Here is a 22,348-nt window from a genome sequence, read left to right as displayed (position 1 = left end):
ATTAGAGGATTCAGTATTTTTTTCCAAAATTAGAGGATTCAGTATTTTTTTCCAAAATTAGAGGATTCAGTATTTTTTTCCAGAATTTGAGGATTCAGTATTTTTTTTCCAGAATAAGAGGATTCAGTATTTTTTTCCAGAATTAGAGGATTCAGTATTTTTTTCCAGAATTAGAGGATTCAGTATTTTTTTCCAGAATTAGAGGATTCAGTATTTTTTTCCAGAATTAGAGGATTCAGTATTTTTTTTCCAAAAATTAGAGGATTCAGTATTTTTTTTTTCCAAAATTAGAGGATTCAGTATTTTTTTTTCTCCAAAATTAGAGGATTCAGTACTTTTTTTCCAGAATTAGAGGATTCAGTATTTTTTTTCCAGAATTAGAGGATTCAGTATTTTTTTCCAGAATTAGAGGATTCAGTATTTTTTTCCAGAATTAGAGGATTCAGTATTTTTTTCCAAAATTAGAGGATTCAGTATTTTTTTCCAAAATTAGAGGATTCAGTATTTTTTTCCAGAATTTGAGGATTCAGTATTTTTTTCCAGAATTAGAGGATTCAGTATTTTTTTCCAGAATTAGAGGATTCAGTATTTTTTTTTCCAGAATAAGAGGATTCAGTATTTTTTTCCAGAATTAGAGGATTCAGTATTTTTTTTCCAAAATAAGAGGATTCAGTATTTTTTTTTCCAGAATTAGAGGATTCAGTATTTTTTTCCAAAATTAGAGGATTCAGTATTTTTTTTCCAAAATTAGAGGATTCAGTATTTTTTTTTTCCAAAATTAGAGGATTCAGTATTTTTTTTCCAAAATTAGAGGATTCAGAATTTTTTTTCCAGAATTAGAGGATTCAGTATTTTTTTTTCCAGAATAAGAGGATTCAGTATTTTTTTTTTCCAAAATTAGAGGATTCAGTATTTTTTTCCAAAATTAGAGGATTCAGTATTTTTTTCCAAAATTAGAGGATTCAGTATTTTTTTCCAGAATTTGAGGATTCAGTATTTTTTTTCCAGAATAAGAGGATTCAGTATTTTTTTCCAGAATTAGAGGATTCAGTATTTTTTTCCAGAATTAGAGGATTCAGTATTTTTTTCCAGAATTAGAGGATTCAGTATTTTTTTCCAGAATTAGAGGATTCAGTATTTTTTTTCCAAAAATTAGAGGATTCAGTATTTTTTTTTTCCAAAATTAGAGGATTCAGTATTTTTTTTTCTCCAAAATTAGAGGATTCAGTACTTTTTTTCCAGAATTAGAGGATTCAGTATTTTTTTTCCAGAATTAGAGGATTCAGTATTTTTTTCCAGAATTAGAGGATTCAGTATTTTTTTCCAGAATTAGAGGATTCAGTATTTTTTTCCAAAATTAGAGGATTCAGTATTTTTTTCCAAAATTAGAGGATTCAGTATTTTTTTCCAGAATTTGAGGATTCAGTATTTTTTTTCCAGAATAAGAGGATTTAGTATTTTTTTCCAGAATTAGAGGATTCAGTATTTTTTTCCAGAATTAGAGGATTCAGTATTTTTTTCCAGAATTAGAGGATTCAGATTTTTTTTCCAAAATTAGAGGATTCAGTATTTTTTTCCAAAATTAGAGGATTCAGTATTTTTTTTTCCAGAATAAGAGGATTCAGTATTTTTTTCCAGAATTAGAGGATTCAGTATTTTTTTTCCAGAATTAGAGGATTCAGTATTTTTTTCCAGAATTAGAGGATTCAGTACTTTTTTCCAAAATTAGAGGATTCAGTATTTTCTTTCCAGAATTAGAGGATTCAGTACTTTTTTTTCCAAAATTAGAGGATTCAGTATTTTTTTTTTCCAAAATTAGAGGATTCAGTATTTTTTTCCAGAATAGAAATATTTGAAGATATAAAGAACTTGAAGCATAAAACCTTTTTTTTTTTTTTTCAACAATTATTGGATTACGCATTAAACAACCACAAAAGGGTTGATATGCTGTCAAACAAAACAACCAGACTAAACCATAAAAATAACATAAACAGTTGTATTTATAGATTTCAAGTGCGAACGCAGACCCCATGGTAATGTTTTACCTTATTAGATAAAAATGAAACATACTAATCAGATGACTATGACTATCGAATGGGTGGGTGTGGAGGGGAGGGGAGTATCTTGAAAACTATATCAGGTGTTTGTGAATCAAATTACTCTTATCTGTTTTCATAGTATGCTTAATCTTTTCTGTCCTTGGTCGGTGAAAGAGAGATCCTTCTAGACTGAGGCAATCAAAATTTTTTTTTTTTCAGGTTTAAAAGATAATAAAAAAGAAGTGTTTGTACTTGTAAAATATTAATGTTCATCTTCAGCTCTAACGCTTCAACTGCAATATGTAACATGGTCGTTATTTCTTAACTGCGTCGTTACAGTTCAACACTCTCAGACCCACACCCTGTCTGGCATCACCGCAAAGAAACAAACAAAAATAAATAGGAAAGAACTCAATATTTTTTTTTTAAAAATGCAAATGAAACGCATTTGTTCATGGTTCTTCCGAAACAACACATTTCATTATATTTCCAAAGCCTTTTTGCACACATGTGCTTTTTAAAAGTCTCTATCTCCTTGCCACTTCACGCAGCCCCAGCCAGCCCTTTCTCACCCTCGATTCACACATTCATCTTGCCCGGAACTTAACTTGCTCCTATCTCGACCGCTTAGTGTATTTTTCCTCCTTTTTCTTGTGATGCAAACTTGTGCACATTTGCTAATTTGCATACGTGATTTAATGGCTGATGTTGTTAATATTTTTGCTAGCCAGCTATCCCTTGGCTGCTGCTGTTACAAATGGTTGTAAAAGTCCAAATCTCTTTTCTATCAGTAGTTTACTGCGAGGCTAAAATTTGAAACATGAACCAATAGCTATTATGCCATGCATGCATATTCGTAATGCCGTCGTTTCACCTTCACCTAGCAAATTTCAATTTTGTAATTTTCACACTTTTACAACGATTTTCCCTGACTAAAACCCAAATATAAAATTTTGCATGGGTTTGAATACCCTATATATTAAGTTTCAGGTCTGTAGACCAAACACTGGCAGAGAAGTTTGGTAGGCAAAATTTTTAAAAACAAATATATATACACATCCATAAACATAAATATAGAAAGAGGTTTGTGCTTTTTACACAAATATTACGCAAGTATAAATCATGGAGAATGTCTGCATGAATATGATTACATGTAATAGTTAACTAAAGATGATCATGATATAAGGAAACTAAAAAATACTAATAGGGAATTAATAAAAATGTTTAAAGAATATGCAAATTACTAGATCTTTTGCAGATGAATTCCACGACCCATATAGAATGGGCACAAAAGTCTTTTCATGTTTCCTCCTTAAGCAATCCTCAGTACGCATTCCAATGAGCCGAATTTCAAACTTACCACATATGACAAAATTAACTCTTATTTATTTTACTCTCTTTCAACTCATTTGTGTATTAAATTAGTATCCTAAGCCTCTTCACTGTCTGTATACACACATAGCTCGTCTGAGCTCCAATCTATGGCTCCCGCTTTTCACAAAAAAATCCACTCAACTAGCTACAACCACTATCAACAATTTCCCCCAATCTCTATCTTTGCCTAAATCAAAACACAGATTCCATGAACAAAGCTTCTTTCTTAGAACTGCCCGCCTGTGGGACACTGTTCTGCTGACCTGCTTCCCAGCCGATTACAATATGGTGGCCTTCAAGTCCAATGTAAACAAGTTCTTGATGAACCATACCCTAAAATAATTCAAATTTTACCCAACTTACACCATTAACGGTTACTACACTACCATCTTAGATTCATTAATAATTATCCTCGAGTGGTCCTCGGGCCTTGATAAATCGTGACTCTCAAGTAATAAAAAATAGTCCTTTACTAAAACAATGATTATAAATTTAAAAAATTCTCACCATTTTCATCGCAGTACTTATGCAGAATAAGGACCTGTGGTGCTTATCTGCATTTTTTCCCACCCCCAAGTCGTGGGAAGTGGGAGAGAAAAAGAAAAAAAAAAGAAAGGGGAAATGGGTTTATCAGCAAAACAACATATGGGAAGTTGTTCACAAAGGCGCACAAAAGTAAGCTCGAATGGGATTGTTGGTCAAGGTTTGTCAATGATGGTAACACAGGATCGTCTTTAACTGATCATCAGTGTTTGTCATGTTTTTTTGCTATTATTGTTACCTCTTTGCCTTGTGGCTACTTTATTAGTTTTATGGTCAGTTGGCGCTGTCACCCTTTTGACCCCCTGCAACACTGTTAAATCGGCTGTAACACGTCGACAGAAAAATCCAAATCTCTTTTCTATCACGAGTTAGCAAGTACAAATGTCTTTTCGTCTTTCCTACTTTACACAATACTATGTCCGCATTCCAACAAGCCGAATTTCAGATTGCGCCGTATGGCAAAAGTAACACTCTTTCAACTCATTTGCATATTAAATTTACTATTCCAGCGTCCTAAACCAATTCTCTGTCTTCATATAAAAAAAGTAGTGCTTTACTAAAAAGAGGATTACTAATGTCAAAAACTCTTGCCATTTTCATCACAGTGCTTATGCAGAAAAATTTATGCTTTGAGGGTACGTTAGAAGGTAAAAGAGGCAGAGGAAAGCCAAGGAGAAAGTGGAGAGAAAATGTTTTTGATTGAACGTCTCTCAACAGTTCGACATCCATTAACCAACTTTCCCTTGATCGGAAGGAATGATGAAAAATAAGTCATGTAGGTTCGCAATCTGCACCAAATGGAAGATACGACTTTTGATGATTTATACAGAATAAAGGACCAGTAATACTATCTGCATTCCTTCCCTCCCTAATGCTGGGAAGTAGGGGAGAAAGAGAAAAAGAAGTATGACAAAAGAAAGGGGAATGAGTTTATCGGCAGAACAATAGATAGGAAGTTGTTTACAAAAGCACACAAATGGAAGCTGACATGAGATTGTTGGTCAAGCTGTCGCAATGAACGGGAACAAAGGATTGTCTTTAACCAATCATCAATGTCTTTCATCTTTCTTTGCTATTATCGTTACCTCTTTGGCTTGTGCCTATTTTATTAGTTGTATGGTCGATTGGCACCATCACCCTTTTAACCCTCTGCGCTTTTCGTCTTTCCTTCTTTACACAATTCTATGTCTGCATTCCAACAAGCCGAATTTCTAGATTGTGCTGTGTGCCAAAAGTAACGCTTATTTAATTTACTCGCTTTCAACTTATTTACATATTAAATTCATCATTACAGCATCCTAAGCCGATTCACTGTATTCATACACACATAGCAAAAAAGTAGTGCTGTACTGAAACAGTGATTATTAATTTCAAAATCTTTTGCCGTTTTAACAACAGTACTCCCTGATCTTATGATCACATAGAGAACAGGATGCCTGATGCATTCTGGTCCATACAATTTTGAGCAGCATTAGTGTGAGAAAATAACTAACACAGCTCTCACTCTCTTTGCTAGAAATAACCCAAGATAAAAATGACGGACTTACCTCCTGGATAGTCTCTCTGTTCTGGTTTCGTTTTGCTAAATCAAGGTGGATTAATTTAGCTGGCGTTTCAGGCCGGGTAGTTATGTCGTTTGTAGACATGTTAGTTTGAGAATTAGAAACAGGCATAAATATTTTGATAATCAATCAATTGTTCAATTTCCATTAACTGGCATAATAATATTTTTTAAAGGCGTATAACTCCCGCCGACACCAGAGAGTTCGTATTTCTTCATCAATTCCATTGTTGATTAGAGGATTAAAGAGAACTATAATTAAAATCAAAATAGAGGATCTGAGCATCTTGTTAACAACTATCTCTGGAGTTAAAATTCCTGCCACAGGTACAATCCTGTCTTCCCACAGAAGTTATAATATCAACCAATCAGGAATCTTGTCTTATCCATGTTATTTCTGACATTGGGGAAGGTTCTTTCGCTTCATTAATCAAGTCATTGATGACAAAACTTCCTACGTTGTTGTCAATAGTATCATCTGAGAGGCTTTATGTATCTGGATGATGGTGGTGGAAAAAATATCAATCGTTCATCACTCGATGACTCAGTGCTGTCGCTCTTGCAATCAGTTTAACTGTTCGGCTCTATAATTGGCTGCAAGTCCTTTACATGTCATAGTGCCCCATCAAGGAGGGCAGTTTTTTTTTTTTTTTTTTTTTAGAGAGGAGAATCAAACTTTAATGACATTGATCGTGTTGCAGCCATTTTGTTTTTCGCGGATGATGAGGGAGAGGGGGGTACCAGAGGAGATAACTTCAATCACTGTTTAAAGTTTGTCAAAATTTAACGAGATTATTTTGAAACGTGGGCAGCAGAAAAAATACCTAGATAAATATTTTAATTTTTTTCACTTATTTTAAAGAGTTTCTTTGTCCTTTTTCATTTTGTCCTTTGTTCATCATTTTTTCATTTAAATTCTGAGGTACTTTTCGTTATTTTGTCCGGATTAAAAAGATACGATTCAGCCAGATATACGCCCACACTTTCTGATCAAACATACTAATATAGACACTCGATACACGTTTTTAATTTTTTCTGTAATAATTGTCTTCCTGGTGCTATTAGTGGTTGAACGCTTCTATAAATAAAATGTCATAGTAACATTGCAATGCAGCGGCTTGTTAAGTAGATGCAATGATAATAGCCATTAAACTCAGCTTGAATACTTTTCCATCTATATCGTAACTTTCTTTAATACCTTTAACATTATTCACAGCAAGAACTCGACTAGTGAAAACCACGGCAAACGAATTTCTTGTTCCCAGAAATAGGTAAATGGCGACGATATGCTTGATCTCATTAAAATTTGATTTTCTTCTGTGATAAAAAAAAAACTATTTGATCAAATTAAGTGATTTTTTTTTGTATGAAAACTTTATTCCATAACGAGTACGTGCAATGTAACCTTTTTTCAATTATTTGATTTTTTTAATGTCTTCATTAAACTGTACAAGTACCCATAAAACTTTCAGTCATTTTTATTTGAACAAAAAAAATCATAAAATTAAAATTACATGAACAAAACAAAATTTATTTTTGTTTGCTATCACTTTTTTGTTAATCAAAAAATAAGTATTTATTCAAGAAACTTACCTTACAATGAATTTTTTTCTGTTTTGTTTCTTTTGAAATGTTTTCACTGCTCATTCTTAAATTATCATTCTTATTTTATTTTTAAGATTTGACCAAGTGCGTCCAGGATACAGCTTCAGCAGTACAGTTACTGATGCATGTTTCTCCACGGTAATGTAGCACAAAAATATAATGCACCACCAAAAATATAAATTCAGAAAAAGATCATAAATTTTTTAAAAAATGGTGTCATCATTTTATAGACATTTTATAGAAATCTTTACCTTGATTCCTATAATAGTTTGTGCGATAAAACCGTTGTCAAATGAAAGCAAAACAAAACCCGTAACAAAAAAATATTGAATTTCAAGTAAAACAAATGGTATCTGTGTAATTATTGTGTCGCAAATAGTAACATATCCAAAACTTACGGAAAACGATAAGGTAGAAAATTAATTAATCATGAAAAAAAGACATTTATAAAATCTAGTGATTTGGTTTCCATTTTCTTCCGATTTGAATTGGGGAGTTAACAGGGAAGGTAATTAAGTTTCCAGTTTCCTGAAAATCTAATGCTAAAATTCAATCAGTAATTTTTTTTATAAAAAAAAATTCAAAATTCAAAAAAGTTATTAAAAAAAAAAATCACAAATTATTTCTACGTGTTAGGTTTATTTTTTGTTTTCTGAATAAATTATGTCTGCTATACATAGTGGTTTAACTGAGTTACTTCCCCTTTTCTGAATTTTTGAGATGAGGATTGGTTATTCGTATTATTTGGATTAATCGGCTACTGTTCTCATCTTGAGTGTGATTTTCACAACATTTCGGTCAATGTAACCGACCTTCTTCAGGTGTATCTTGTTAAACTCGGGAATTTTGACGGAATTTACAGTGTAACCCTTTATTTACTTTATGGTAGCAAGGACCCGTGGCACATTGGTTAGAGTACTTGGAAAAATCAATTGTAAAAAAGTGATATTCTCCTGAAGGTTGAAGGTTCAATCCTAAGTATGCATGACTGAAAAATACAATTGCGAATTACTAAGGACCTCTATCCAGTCATGGCTGACGGAACAAACGCATGCTACCTCTGTGAAGTAAATAAAAGAGTTCCGCTTGAAATTCCGTGTAAATTCCCAAGTTTGACAGAAACATTCACAAGATACACCTGAAGAAGGTCGGAGGTTACATTGACCGAAACGTTGTGAAAATCACATTCAGGATGAGAACAGTAGGCTGATTAATCCAAATAATACTTCCCTTTTGTTTATGTCATGTGACTCAGTATGTCCACCTCAGCGTGTAACTTTATCAAAGTATTTTTACCTTTATCGGAACTGTTTTTCATGAATAATTAATTTTCTATGTTATCGTATTCTGTAATTTTTGGATATGTTACTATCTGCATAGGAACTTTTTTATTTTTTTATTACATTTTCACCCCAAACAAGGCAAATTGCCACTTTGGTGTAGGGGGCTACTATCAGGGGCAACAACTGCTGGGGTACTATGTAGGGATTTGGGCAGCAAGATGTCAGTTCACGTTACACTTGAACTTCTGAACGTCAGTACTGTTGGGGAAGCAGGGATCTGGAATGGAATTCCAGAGTCTAGCGGTTCTGGGGAAGAAACTATTGGAGTAAAAAGATCTTTTACATCTAGGGATCTCTACAGTGTGGGGGTGGGATTTAGCAGCCTGTCGGGTTTGTCGAGGGTGCTCACGTCGTGGGGGCACAAAGCATTGCAGTTCGTCAGAGCATTCACCATTAAAATACTTGTAGAAAAGGCAGAGGGATGCAACATTTCGTCGATGGGACAGATGCCAGTTCAGGGCCTATCAGGTTTGCGACTCTCTTTTGAACCTTGTCAAGGAGTGAGAGACTAGTAGCAGATGCACCAGCCCAAATGTGGCAGCAATACTCCATACATGGGTGAATGGTGGCCTTATAGAGGTACAGGATACTTTCGGGTGTTAGTAGTTTTCTAGCACAGTAGAGAGAGCCCACCTTTCTTGCAGCGGCCCTGGCAATGCCTTCAATGTAATTGTTCCAACTCATGTTTCCTGTGAACGTTAGGCCAAGGAGTTTGAAAGATGTACTCTCAGATAAAGAGTCGTTGGCCATTGCTATAGGTGGTAGAGAGGGTTTCTTGTAATTATTGAATGAAATTAGTTTAGTCGTGGCAGCATTGAACGCGACCAACCACTTTTGTCCCCATTCCACCACAGATTGGAGGTCTTCCTCTAGTGTTTCTGCCATTTATTTAGATATGTGTTCATTCGTCTTCCTGTCGTGCCTGCCATAGAGTGTAGTGTCATCAGCATATATACCCATCTCAGAGGCAATTTTGTCAGGGAGGTCATTTATGAATATCAGGAACAATAGAGGTCCAAGGATAGAACCCTGGGGCACTCCCGCATTTATATCATAAACTATTTGTTTTACTCGAAATTTATTATTTTTTCATTATTTAAATAAAGAAGCAGCCAAAATCCTGTTATAAGCACCAATGATATGCATTTATTTAAGTGTTCTTCAACACTGTCCTGAATCTTTCCAACCATGGTGAAATAATTTTATCAAAGGGAGATAACTGAAATCCCTGTGAAAGCAAGGGCAGATAACTAGAACAACAATATTTTTTTTTTTTACCACAAAAGTCCCTCCTAACAATATTGAACTAATGCATTCATGTTCAACACTTTAAATAAGCAGGTTATGTTTTGTTTTTTTCTTGAAATTTTCTTATCATTTTGATAAATGTAATGTAACACGAAAAATATAAATTCAGAAAACGTGAGAAATTTTCAGAAAATAATGTCACCATTTCATAGAAGCTGTAGACGAACGTCCGGGTTTACCAATTGTTGCGGGCTTGCATAAATCACCTGAAATAAATAAATAAAAAGAAATACACTACCAAATAATGTAAAATAAACCTTCGGGTAATCTGGAAGAAAGAGAGAGCCTGTTTCCTTCGTTTGACTATAGGTGGCGTTACTGTCTGTCCACCAAGTTATGAGAGCACAAAAAGTATATAATGGTACACTTGAAATAAAAATATTTTTGTTATATTTTAATTTTAAGCATGTTTTTTTTTTTTTTTCAAACATATTTACGTTTTTTTTGTTTTGTTTTTGCAAACATATTCAGGTTTTATTTTTTCAAACATATTTACGTTTTCTTTTTTTTGTTTTTGCAAACACATTTACGTTTTTTCTTTTTTTGCAAACATTTTTTGTTTTGTTTGTAAACAAGCAACAAAACGTAAATGTTTGGAAAAATAAAACTTGTGAATTACTTTGCAAAAACAAAAAAACAAAAATGTAAATATGTTTGAAAAAAAAATAAAACTTAAATATTTTTGCAAAAAAAAACAAAAAAAAAACATGTTTAAACTTAAAATATAACAAAAACATTTATTTTTATTTCAAGGGTGCCATTATATACTTTTTGTGCTTCCATAACTGGGTGGACAGACAGTAACGCCACCTATAGTCAAATGGAGAAAACAGGCTCTCTCTTTCTTCCAGATTACCAACTTTTGTTATGGGAGTAAATAAATCTATGTAGTCATTAAAGGTGGTTTGTTGCTGTTTTCTTAAAATATTAATTTATATTATTAAATATTATTAAATATTATTAAATGGTATTAAATATTATTAAATATTATTAAATGGTATTAAATATTATTAAATATTATTAAATGGTATTAAATATTATTAAATATTATTAAATGGTATTAAATATTATTAAATATTATTAAATGGTAAACATATGCCCTTTAGGTGCTACGGAAGAGCCAAGTTAATGCCTATCAACAGGGCATCAAGTTCAGCCAAATTATTATGTTGAGAATTTTTCTCAAATCACAGCCAACGAGCACCCTCCATCATGGTTTTGTATGTTTCCAACCACGGTGCAATAATTTTATCAAGGGCAGATAACTAGAAACGTTGTGGAATAATTTTATCAAGGTCAGTGTAGTGAAGTAGAAGAGAAAAAAAAAAAGAAATTAAAAAAAATATATATATGAGACACAGCTGTTCCTTCCAAAGGTTGAGCTCTTCAACGTCCGAAAATAATTCACTGTCACTTCTTCCAACCGTCGGTTCACACTCTGCGCTCTTCTCGCTGCTTTAAAAAAAAAAAAAAAAAAAAAAAAAGTACCGTTTATATGCTGCCCATTTCTCCACTTATGCAAATTGACTATCAACCAGAGCCATCTAGTTTTCCATTTCTCCAAACAGCCAATTTCCAAAGGGGGACAACTCAAACCACAGTCAGATAATTAGAAACATAGTGGAATAAGTTTATCAAGGGCAGATAACTAGAAACGTAGTGGAAAACTTTTATCAAGAGCAGATAATTAGAAACGTAGTAGAATAATCTTAGCAAAAGCAGATAACTAGAACAATAACATTTTTTTTACCACAAAAGTCCCTCCCAATAATATTGAACTAAGACATTCACTTTAAATAAGCGGGTTATTTTTTATTTTATTTTATTATTTTGTTCTGATATATATATATATATAGTAATTTATAAAATATATATGGCGATTAAGCTACACTGAATATTCTGCGTTTCATCCACTATAGGATTCGTCAGGCTTATGCGCGAATTCTGTGGTTGCTTCTTGTTTTTATATATGTTGAGGATTTCTAGTTAGCGAATCAGCTTTCTAGTATCCACCGCGCCCCTTTCTATCAGCCAATGGACATGCATTTTATCGAACAAAGGATCTGTTTTAGAACTAGGTTAGTGGTTTAAGGTAGATCTTTTCCCTCCTTTTTTTTTTTATATATATAAAAATATACCTATGTGTACACACATACATGCACATATATATACATATATGTGTGATCGTTTATGTATATTCATGTTTGTTTAATTTATTTAATTGCCATATATATTTTATAAATTACTAACTAGCTCTACCTACGTATTGAGCACTTTTGAAGTAAATACTTAATGTTTACACATAAATCTATACTTTCGTATCGTATATTAAATTTATGTGAGTAAATGAAGTAGTTATATATATATATATATATATATATATATATATAAATAAAATAAAAATTACAATTAAATTTACCAAAATGATCCAAGATGGAAAAACTAAAGTATATAATAAATATTAAAGAATTAATATTTATAAAGTAATCTCAACCAGATGTAAAAGCTCGATAAAACCAAATAGGAGATAGAGCTTATAATAAGAGCAAATAGTTAATAAAACATGTTAAAAACACTTTTATATATATATATATATATATATATATATATATATATATATACATACAGATATATATATATATATATATATATGATGATGATTGCTGCATCTTTCCAGATGATCACCGTCACATTGAGTTCTCCCAATCTTGTCGTCCATGCCATCTCAGATGACTCTGCACTCCCGCTGCAGATTTGCACATCTTGAGGCGGATGTGACATACAAATTGAGCAATTTCCATTGAGTTGACTTCGTCTGGAGGTTGAAGTGTATTCCTATGAACAATCACGTCTTCTCAGACCAGCAGTAGACTTGCAAACTTTGCTGCATGTTAAACAGATCGTTTGGTTCAGACTAATAGGTGCAAAGTTGACCTGAACAGGAGTTTTGTGTGACTTAAGGTGGTTGATGTAGCCAGCTTTTGGCAAAAGCACCTGTTCGCAAGTGTGACATTTCCAGATCTGTGTGTCATGGTTAAGACCGTCAATTAAGCCTTTGCGAAGCTCTTGCTTCAGAGTGCAGTGGGCCTGCTTTCTTTTCTCTAGAGCATCACAACTTTCACGTACAAGCTTTTGTCACTTCGGCCTTTGCAGAGTAAGTTCTTCCTATGTGCCGATGTCGATTTGTAAGATTTTCAAATTATTCTTTGTAGAGTCCCTGAACCTCTTCCTAGGCTTCTGTTGAGGACACTTGCCATTTTCCAGCTCCCCGTAAAAAATTTGTTTTGGCAGCCTACAATCTTTCATTCGAACCAAGTGGCCCACCCAACACATGTGATATCTGATTACAAGGGTCTCTACACTAGAGCAACATGCTCTCACAAGGACTTTCGTGTCGGGTACTTGTGCTTGCCACTTGATGTTTAAGATACGTCTCAAGCATTTTTGGTGAAATCGTTCAAGCCATTTAATGTGCCTTTGATGCAATGTCTTTGTCTCCAATGAATACAACAGTGTGGTTAGCACACAGGTCTTGTAAATACAGATCTTAATCTTGTCTGTGATGCCACGATCAGACCATACTCTCTTCTCCAACCTTCCAAAAGCTACAGATGGCTTCTGAATTTGCCTGTGGATTTCAGTGTGGAGACAGCCATCCCTCGACAGAACTACCAAGGTACACAAATGAATCAACTACTCCCAGTCTAGCACTTCAGACCATGATGTTCGGCTCCACGTATGGCTGGCCCAGTGCAGGAGTGAACATCGCCTTTGATTTAGACAGACTGATCCTTAGACCAAAGGCAGTGCAGGAGTCAGCAAAGCTATCCATTATATGCTGCATATCAGTCTCAGTGTACGACAAAAAACAGCATCGTCTGCATACAGTAACTCTTTGACCAAGACATGATACAGCTTGGTTCTGGCATTAAATCTTCTAAGATTAAAAATACAACCTGAGGTTCGAAACTTTAACATGATACCTCTATCGCAATCTCGAAACGCATTTCTCCTGGACTTGCCGGGCTGAAATAATCATATCCATAGATCCTCTGCCAGACCTAAAGCCACTTTGTGACTCTGGAATAGCATTAGGACAAACATCCTCCAGTAACCTGTTTAATAGAAGTCATACGAGAACTTTCCCAACAGCTTTCAAAAGCATAATCCCATGGTAGTTGTCACAAACATTCTGTCCTTTTCCTTTAAACAGGGTCACCAAGACACCATCAATCCAATCCTGAGGAACAGGAGCACCTTTTCAGATTTCCTCAACAAAACCAAGGATAGCATTAGCAATATTCGCACCTCCAATCTTAAGAAGCTCCACTGGAACACCATCCAAACCAGGTGCCTTGCCACTGTTGATTTGTGCGATAGCCAACTGCACCTCAACCAGATTAGGCAAACGATCCATTCTGAATATGATATCACATTGTGGTAGGCTATCAATTGCATCAGAATCTACTGCTGAGAGATTGTGAAACGCATCAGTAAAGTGCTCTTGCCATCTTTTCAAGATATTTTCTGGATCCTTAATGACAACAGAACCATCTTTCAACATCAGGGGAGATATTGAAGAGGTAGGAGGACCAAATACTCAGTGCAGGAGTCCATAAAATTCCTTTGAATTTTTTGTGTCAAACGCCTTTTGGATCTGCTCTGTTATATTCATCCACCATTGGTTTTTCATTTTTCTTAGCTCATGTTGCAATGTGGCTTTGACCTCTTTGTATTGTCGTAAATCAGTTGTATGATCAGAATGATCTTCACGAAGTAAAGATTCATAAATTTTCTGTTTATTCATCAGCAACTGATTAATTTCAAGATTGTTTCGTCAAACCAGTCCTTAGTCTTATCCCTCTTGAAGCCAGAACTTCAGCACCAGCAGAATAAATATGAGTCTTAAAATTCACCAATGTACCATCAAATGCAAGATTATCGAGCTTTTCTGCCATACTCTTTTGAACTTCAGGCAGCTTTAACTTGGCGACATCAATACGGCTACGTACCTTAACACCACTGTGACAAATTTTCTTACAGATTCGTAAATTAAACTTTCCTCTCACCAACTTGTGATCAGTGTCACATTCAGTACTGCGCATGACACCAACAGTATATGCATCTCGAAGGTCGCATTTTCGAGTTATGATGAAGTCAATTAGGTGACCATGCTTTAAACGTGGGTGTATCCAAGTAGCTTTGTGCCTCAGTTGTCAAGTGAACTCCAGGTCTCATAGTCTTTCCTTACACGGGCATTGAAATCACCAAGAATAACAAGTTTTTTATTCATTGGTGTAGATGCAACAACAGAACGCAGAGACACATAGAAACACAAGGTGTCATCTTCATTCACTTGAAGGGTTGGGGCATAGACTGAAAGAATAGTGATGAATCTGTTGTGTGAGAGAGGAGCACGAAGTTTCATGATGCGATCACAGATACTGGAAGGAAATTCCATAGTATCAAGCAAGGATGTTTTAATTGCAAAACCGACTCCACCATTTCTACGGATACCCTCCAGTTTACCAATCCAGAATAGAGTGTAACCTGATGACACCTCTATCATTTGATCTTCTCCAGAGATCTATATCAAGTCTCTGTAGCTCTGCAGTGACAAGTGCTGTCCTGTGCTCTGGACGGTTGGATGACACTTTTTCAAGAAGAGTGCGTGCATTCCAACAGCATAAATTGAATTTTACTCTTTTTTGGAGATACATTTTTGTTTTCTTCCTGCTTACATGAACCACCGTTAGCCGCAGGAAACTAACCAGTGATAGTATGACAGACAATTTTTGGTGCACATTGCTAGCACTTTCCCAAGATATTGGGTGAGCAGTGCTCTCCCTGAATAGGGCTGCTCAGTCACAGGAACTCCCACCGAAGTTGGCCTCTGTCATGTGAAGGCACAACAACAATGTTAAGATAGGGTTCCTGTCGCCTCTGTGCAGATTTGTGACTGTGTAACCCCAACTGCTCAAGTCTGTACACGTTGCAACTCCTCCATCGGCATAGGACTTGCAATAGAAATAAACGGCAGATAAAGATATAAAAAGATAAAAGATAGATCTCAAGTAACATCTGTACATTGTTGTATTAAAGTGACAAGCACTTGTACGACACGAGTGCCACTCTCTAAGTCTCAGCAACAATAACCCAGTGACAAGCCATTGCAAGATGATTGGTAATTGCTTTGACAGCAGATTTCTCATAAGAGTTGTACTCTCCTAGAAGAATTGCCCCCACCATGGCTTACAGGAGCTCCTTCTACCCCGTTAATGTCATTTACCCATGACTTGGAGGTCAAGGATTGGTGTGGGCCTGTGTTAAAAGCACACAAATGTTCTAGCGTCATATATAGCTGCTCCCAATCTAATCATCCCCACATGCATGTTGTGAGTTCTATCACGCTAACGGGGCTCTGGTGAATGGTGAGTGTTCAGCGCCAAAAAACTGAATCCCCACTGCCTTGTAGGATAAGTTTTTGAACCAAAGGTTAAGGGTGAGGTAACCCTGACAGAAACCTCCAGAGGAGCTTAGGCCCTGTTGACTGCGGTATTCATGACCCACCGGCGTGTGGACCATGCTCTGGTGCCCAGCTACATATATATATATATATATATATATATATATATATATATATATATATACACACACACACACACACACTAGCTGTACCCTGCCACGCGTTGCAGTGGCTCAATTTGGTGTAATGGAAAAATTTAATAAAAAGAGAAAATGCATATTTCTTGTATTTTTAGTACAGCAATCCACTCCAAAAAGTGAAAAAGAAGGCAAAAATGAAAAAAAATGGTACTCTTGCAGAATTTGATCTGGATCCTTGAGAGTTTCTGTCAATCATTCATGGTTTGGAATCGACCAACAATCAGTGGATGAAGCTGAACGTAGCAAAAATGTTGAAACGTTAAAGGTTTTTGTTGCTTTACAAAAATGTGAGTTAGTAATTAATATTTGTTTGATGGTGGCGGGGTGGGGGTGGGGGGTTACTATACACAGATTCGAAAAAGTTGTCCAAAAACAAATAAATGAAAGCAAAGGTAAGGTAAATTACGTTTCTACCTAACTGGATAATTGTTTAGTGTTTTTATGTAATGTAAAATGTTTAATCGGCTCAAAAAACAGAAATGGTCGCGGACTCTGTTGAATACGTTAAGTTTGGGAAAGTAAGTTGAAAACTAACAACTATACAAAACAGTGTCTGAAACTCACCGAATATATGTTACCATGACATAGGCTGGCATAATCGGTGGGTTTCTGACAGTATTTTGTATAGTTTTTTTAGTTTTAATTCACTTTCTCTAACTTAAAGTAATCAACAGTGTCCGCCACCATTTGTAGCCTTCAAATAAACGGATAAACACTGTTTTTCAAGCCGACTAAATGTTATATTATACGAAAAGAGTTTATATTACTAAAGAAGTTGTCAAACAAAAAATATATAACAAATAAATGTTATCAAAGGCAAGAAAAGTAAATGTTCTACCTAACTAGATAAGATTTTAGTGTTTTTATGTAATGTATAATTGGTTCGAAAACATTCAATGTTTATCGGTATATCTGAAAAATACAAATGGCGGCAGACTGTATCGAACATGTTAAGTTTGGGGAAATTTTGGGAAAATGAGTTTAAACTAAAAAAACTATACAAAATACTGTTAGGAACACACTCAATATATGTTATCATGACGTAGGCTGGCATATAATCGGTGGTTTTAAACTTTTGCTCGATACAGGTGACGACTGTTAAAAATCCCTTTTAGTGATTACCTGGTTTGAAGATATTTGTACAACTAAACGGCAAATCTGCTCCAAAAAATCCGGTATTATTTTACTTTAAAGCCCGTTTCACGTTCGTATATAACAAAATATTTTATTGTAGATTTCGGTGTGCTAAAAACGAATCTGCAAACTGTTTCCGTAGCAAAAAGAAAGTTTTCTTGAAAAGTGGGTGATCGCTTTTCAATGTAAATTTAACTTAGAATGAGCACCCACTTTATGGCCACCTGAGAGAAGGGCATTTTTCTGTGTGTTTCTTGGTTTTTTGTTTGATTTCTTTTGCATGGTAATAACACCTGAACTCTGGGACTATTTTCCATTTCACAGACGTAGCCTTTGTTTACGCTATGCGTGAGCATAAATGAAAGCTGTTTAGCCAATAAACATGGGAAAAAATCCCCCCTCTCTCAGGTGGCTAGAAAGTGGGTGCTCATTTTAAGTTAAATTTACATGGAAAAGTGATCGCCACTTTTCGAAAAAGTAATTTCTTCATATCATAAAAACTATTTTTTTGCGACGGAAACGGTTTGCAGATTCGTTTTTAGCACACCAAAATCTACAAAAAATATTTTGTTATATACGAACGTGAGACGCACGGCCCTTAATGGAAAATTATATCAAAAATCCGGGGGAAAATAGTTTTCAATAAAAACAGCAAATGAATTCAATAGAAAAAAAAATGGATGCTATTTTTTTTTTCTGTGTGTTTCTTGGCTAAAAAGTTTTTTGTTTGATTTCTTTTGCATGGTAATAACCCCTGAACTCTGGGACTATTTTCCATTTCACAGATGTAGCCTTTGTGTATACTACACGTGAGCATAAACCAAAAACTGTTAAATATGCACTCGTGTACCAAACTACCTTGTCAAAAAACCTTTAAGCCAATAAACACGAAAATAAATGCCCCTTCCTCAGGTGACCAGAAAGTGAGTTCCATGGCGACCTGCAGAATTATTTAATGGTTGTTCCCTTAGCCCCCTCCCCCCCAGTCAAGGCTAACGCATGCGCACGTAACATTTTTTTTATTTATTTACTTACGTGGCGGAGTTTCTATACGGATAGGGTTTTGGAAATTTTTTCACTGGATTATTATTGATTGAACACTAACCAGATTATGAAAAAAAATTGAAAAAAAAAAATCATTTCAACATTTGAAAGGGGTACTCACTTTTTAGTTACCACGTTCTGGTAAATCGGTCACTCATTTTTTTTTTTTCTAAATACGGAAGTGTCTTTGGGGATATAAATATATATATATATAGGGTGTCCATAAGGTCTGTGTGCACATTAAAATATTTATAACTTTATTTGTGTTGGTAGTAGAAATAAACTGTAAAATGAATTCGATTTTGGAACAATTCATTTTAAAATTGCACACGGACTTTATGGACATCCTGTATATATACATACATATATATATTTATTTATATTTATATATATGATTATATATATATGTGCATATATGTATATATATATATTTATATGTATATATATTATACATTATATATATTATATATATTTATATATATATATGTATATATACATATGTATATATGTATTTATATATATGTATATATGTATATATCTACATATAATGTATTTATATGTATATATATATTTATATGTATATATATACCTACATACATATATATATATAAAAATATATATATGTATACATATATATAAATATATATATATAAATATTTATATATACATATATATATGCACATATATATACATATAATTTTATACATATATATACATACATATAAGAGCAAATAATTAATAAAACATGTTAAAAAACACTTTGAAAAAGAGTTAAAAACATATTTAATCTGAAAAGGAAATAAGTAGACTATCCTCTTATTAAGTGTTTCCTTTTCAGATTAAATATGTTTTTAACTCTTTTTCAAAGTGTTTTTTAACATGTTTTATTAATTATTTGCTCTTCTATGTATGTATATATATGTACACACATATATATACACATATATATACACACATACATATATATACATATATATATTCATACATATATATACATATATACATATATATATACACATATATATATACATACATATATATATATACATACATATATATGTATATACATATATACATATATACAGACATACATACATATGTATATACATATATATATATATATATATATACATTCATATGTTGTATTATAACCTTTCAGAAGTTGAAATCCAATTACAGGAGACTAAACAGGATTTATTATTCCTGTGCAAAACTAGCATTCGACCGTCTGTTTCCCCAGATAAATTTGTGATTAAAGGATACTTGACATCAAAATCTTAACCCCAAGATCAACCTGCGCATGGAATATGTGCTTACATTAGATATGACTTTCCATGTGGTAGGAACATCTCCAGAAAAGATCCATAATTGTCCTATATGTGCTTCCAAGTAGCACTTACAGTATCATATTCATATTTGTCCTCTATCGTCCCCACAACAGTGGAATTACTATCATTGAGAGTACCTCTAAGAAAATTAACAACACCCTGTCTGCTCATCCCTCAGTTAACATTTATGTCTGTGGATTTGTTTTACTCAAAATTCAATATTTTTTCGTTTTTTAAACATAGAAGCAGCCAAAACGCTTTTATAAGCACCAATCATATGCATTTATTTAAGTGCTCTTCAACACTGTCCTGTAGCTTTCCAATCATGATGGGATAATTTTATCAAAGGGAGATAACTGAAACCCCGGTGAAAGCAAGGGCAGATAACTAGAACAACAATAATTTTTTTTTTTTCCACAAAAGTCCCTCCCAACAATATTGAACTAATGCATTCATATGCAACACTTTAAATAAGCAGGTTATGTTTTGTTTTTTTCTTGAAATTTTTTTTTATCATTTTGATAAATGTAATGTAACACGAAAAATATAAATTCAGAAAAGGTCAGAAATTTTCAGAAAATAATGTCACCATTTTATAGAAGCTAATCTTGGCATTGATTATATTGTATAATAAAACGGGCATCAAACGAAAGCAAAACTGAGGCCTTTTTTTTATAATCACCAGTGATAGGCATTTAATTAAGTGACTTACACTGTTGGGTGTAGGTTGCTGTTCACAATGTTGAATGGCTAGCCCACTCAAACAAGACAGATGATGAGGAGCAGTTCTGCCATGATTTCTCCATTGCATATAACCTATTCACAAACCCACTTGTGTGCCCGACACTGACACACAGTATGCAAATCTCTGAGACTTTTTTCTTACAACATGCCCGGAACTGTGCTCATCTTCCATTATGTCTCAACTGGAATCATCTGATCACTCGGTTGTCTCAGTTAAAATAAAGATAAAATGTAATAAGTCCTCAGATGTATCTCTCCATCAAACAGCATATTGATACTCATTGGCTAACTGAGAAAGCTTTTGAATATTTATATCTGCTATACCTCTGCATTCCCTGTTTATAGATACTATATGGCTGACTGAGATGACTTCCAAACATTCATATCAGACCTACCTCTGCATTCCATGTTCAAAAAGAATGCGTCTTCTATAGTATCAGACTTGACTGACTGGTTAACTGTTCATATAAATCACTTCATACCCTCCAAGAAATTCCAGCAAAAACATAACAGCCAACCATGATTCACTTCAGAATGTACCGCTGCCATTGCACACAGAAATCTCTATTTCCATTGCTTTTAACGAAATAGATGTTATGAAACTAAAGACGCCTTTAGGAGTGCCAGTAACCACTGCAAACGTATAATAAAGAATGTGAGAGGGTCATATATGCAGTTCGCCAAGTCTAAAGTAGCTGAGCAACGGGTTGGTTCCCACAAGTTTTGACGAATAACAAACAGGATCCTAAACAGAGGTATGTCCTCTATTCCAGCCATTATCAGTGAACCTGAGGTAATTTCGACAGCATCTGCTGAACTCTTTGCAAAGAACTTTGCAGCAAATTCTACCCTTTGCAATCAAGGCTAATAAACAAATGCCCGTTGCCCACTCGGGAATGCTGATCATACTGTGATAATGGTAGACATCACTCTAAATTCTCAACCCCAAGATGAAGAGCCATTGCTCAAAACAACAAGGCACAACAAAAAGGTTGACTGCGATGCCATTAGAGATCACATCAGAGAAGCATATGAGGAAATATCTTTTCTCTTTCTGTGGAACAATGCGCAAATGAGATCACGGAATGGTTCAAAGCAGCAATAGAAGCACATGTTCCCATATGGAAGTTCTATAGCAAACCCCACTCTCCCCAACGGTTTACTTCTACATTTTTTTTTTTTTTTACACGGTGGTCACCACTTATCAAGGCCCAGAAGCCACTCAGGGATAAGGGTTATTGCAATTACAGTACGTTAGTGTGGAGATTTGATGACATGTTTACTTAAGGGGGCGGTTCATTAGGAATTTGTTAACATTGGACTTGAAGACATCCAAGTTGTAGTCAAGTGGGAAGCAGGCAGATGGAACAGAGTTCCACAGGCGTGCAGTTCTACTTGTGCAGCTGCCATTGCTCAGAAGCAACATGCATGCTACAGATTTATCAGGCATAAGTCTAGTACAAACAGCAAAAGTTTATCGAAGCTAGAAGTAATTGTAAGAAAGAAGTAGCAACAGCACCACCAGAAAATCTACAACAGTGTCGTAAATAATGGACAATCAACAATTCCCTCACTATCCAACAATCATTTTGCCTTAAACTCTACTTTGGACCCAGCAAACAACTCCCTCCCTGATTTTCCTTTGCAGACAGAAACCAC

General features: G+C 34.3%; 1 protein-coding gene across 6 annotated transcripts in view; it reads left to right on the top strand.

Moving 5' to 3' along the window:
- LOC145266536 (uncharacterized) overlaps positions 1-22,348 on the top strand; it is a 182,557-nt gene that overhangs the window by 35,851 nt on the left and 124,358 nt on the right. For all 6 annotated transcript variants that reach the window (XM_080122302.1, XM_080122303.1, XM_080122305.1 and 3 more), the window contains exon 2: positions 7,197-7,260. The gene's annotated coding sequence lies outside the window, so the exon portion shown is untranslated. The remainder of the gene's footprint in view (positions 1-7,196; positions 7,261-22,348) is intronic.

This window comes from Euprymna scolopes, chromosome 41 (assembly GCF_053919585.1).
Source record: "Euprymna scolopes isolate OS-2025 chromosome 41, ASM5391958v1, whole genome shotgun sequence".
Classification (NCBI taxonomy): domain Eukaryota; kingdom Metazoa; phylum Mollusca; class Cephalopoda; order Sepiida; family Sepiolidae; genus Euprymna; species Euprymna scolopes.
Note: the sequence above shows the minus strand (reverse complement) of the source record. Positions and strands in the feature narration are given on the sequence as shown.